The sequence below is a fragment of the Monodon monoceros genome, unplaced genomic scaffold, assembly GCF_005190385.1.
Source record: "Monodon monoceros isolate NGI ecotype Baffin Bay Population unplaced genomic scaffold, NGI_Narwhal_1 Super_Scaffold_11, whole genome shotgun sequence".
Classification (NCBI taxonomy): Eukaryota; Metazoa; Chordata; class Mammalia; order Artiodactyla; family Monodontidae; genus Monodon; species Monodon monoceros.
Window position 1 is genome coordinate 2595513 of NW_021703767.1, and position 2435 is coordinate 2597947.

A 2435-nucleotide genomic window follows, 5' to 3' on the forward strand; every position below is an offset into this window, starting at 1 on the left:
TCTTCGGCCAGCAGCTGGGAGCAGGGCCTCGGGTGCTGGCAGGGCCTCCAGAGGCAGGACCCGTCACAGCTCACGGCCCTGAGGTGTGTCCAGCTGTCGGGGGGCCTCTCGGGGCCACAATCCCAGTGACACTGCCGTCAAGTGGGTGCCAGTGTGGACCGTCCTGGCCTCACCAGAGGGCCATCCCATCCAGGAGGCAGGAGCCCCTGCAGGGCAGAGGACAGGCTCTTTGAGCACAGCACGAGGCCCCAAGAACGCACCGTGCTTTGTGACGGAAGCTTTATTTCCTGCCCTGCTGGCCTGTTGGCGGTAGATCAGCTGTGACCCTTTGTTCCGGGACAGGGATGAAAGCATCCTGCCCTGGGGCCGTCTCCTCGTAGCCCAGGGGACAGAGCCTGCTGGCGCTGGCAATGGCCCTTGTGGCTTCCACGCGGGTGGGGGCATTGTGATCATTTCGCCAGCCAAAGCCTCCAGGCGCCCATGTCTGCCACCCACGGCCCGGAAGTCCAGTGCCCCGCAGGGAGGGAGCAAAAGGCCGGCCCCCCTCATCTTCCTGTGCAGGCCCCCCTCTCCTGCACAAGAGAGGAGGGAAGACAAAGCTCCTGTGGCACGGGGCTGGCGCCCTGCCTTCCCTGGGACCAGGAGTTGAGCTGGAGGATGAAGCCCAGTGAGGGGTCCCCAGCCATGCGCCCCAAGGAGTGTCCTGACCCCCGAGATGCGGTGGGCTCATCCTTGACCCGAACGCCCAAGTCTTCTGAGCTCACTGAGCCCCTCTGTCCAGCTGCGTGACCTGCCTTCGGAGCGGCTGCTTGCTTTCCAGGGTTCGCCTTCCCGGCAGGTCACAGGGATGGCCCCTCAGGCTGGGGAAGCTGACCTGGCCTGAGTCAGCCCCCGATGACCCAGATGTGGGAGGAATGGTGGAGAGCAAGGGGGTCACCGGTTCCTGCGGCTGAGCCTTCGCTGGCTCACCTGTAACCGGCACCCACCCCCCACCCCTGTACTGCCCTCGGGACACAGGAGAGGCCACCTGCCTGCCCTTGGGGGCACTTTCTTGGGCACGGCCACTGGAGGAGCCCAGATCCCTCTGAGGTCCCAGGAGGAGAGGACAGTTTTTCCGGACCTGATGTATCACAGGGAAGCACTGAGCACACGGCCCATGCTGCCCCTGCCTGCCTCGGGGGACACACATTTTGCACCGCTGCTGCCTGATGGGAAATGTTCAACCAGAGCGAAATGCGGATGAGAAGGCGGGGAAGGAGGTTTGGGTCGGTCACCTTGAGGCCATGTGGCTTCCCGGCCTGGCAGCGCTGGAAGCAAAGACGCTCTTGGGGGAACCCTCGTGCCTCTCCCTTGCTGAGCTGGTGGCCTCAGAAACCAGATCACGTGACTATGGTCGGGAGAGGGGAGGGAAAGGCCCCCCAGGACTGGGGACCAAGAGGCCTGGGATCCAGGAGGTGACTCTAGGAAGCAGTGGCAAAGACAGACCCTCAGGGAAGGTCAACTCCCTCCTTTGTGCTCAGGGTGACCTCGAAGACCACTTGGTCCAGGGTGGGACCACCTGCTGCCTGTGGTCCAGCGTCTCTGCTCCAAGGTCCTCTTGGCCCTCAGGGCCCCAGCTGGACAATAAACTCCAGGGCCGCCCGCCTGGTCACATTCCATCCTGAACGATCCCAAGAGGGTGTCTCCCCTCAAGAGACCTAACACACAAAACCCGTCTTCCTACTGGGACGTTAGGAAGAGATTATTCACTTTCCAAAGGAGTCTTTTTTTCCCAGAAAAGAACACTTAATTTTCCAGAAGCGCCGACAGCTGCTTCCCCGAGCGCATTCACTGTGTGATGCGTTTTTTCACACTGAGACAGCGCTTTGGGAACACGTCCAGTTCAGGGAATGAAGAAGCCGTTTGGGCTGCGGGGGGCGGCTGGTGACCCGTGGGGGCGCGCAGACGGGTGGCCACGAGGGCCGAGTCAGCAGCGCCTGCTCCCCTGTGGGGCGTTTCCTGCCCTGGAAGCCGGGGGTGGGCTGGCCTCAGCCTCCGCAGGCGGCCTGTGTGGCTGTGGAGGCTTGCTGAGCAGCTGACGCCGTGCGGGACAGTGAGGATGGCGCCACGTGTGACGGGAGAGGGGCCGCGTCGTGAAATGTGACACGAGAGGGAAGGAGGGGGTCGTGAGAAAAGACACGAGGGGGGCAAGCCCCCCTGGACACCATCCCCCGGGAAAACAAGCAGACCCCTGTGAGCCGTGATTCGGATCCTGCCCTGCATCCCTGGCGGCACTCACAGGGCGGGGGACATCTCGCCCAGAGCCCTCTGTGTCCCTCACCCACTGCGGGGTCCCAGGTGGCAGGGCCGGTCCCCCCAAGAAAGGCAAAGAGGTCGTGGACAGGCTGGGGTCGGGGGTGGGAAATGGGATCCAGGCCTCCTCTGCTCTGCGGTGA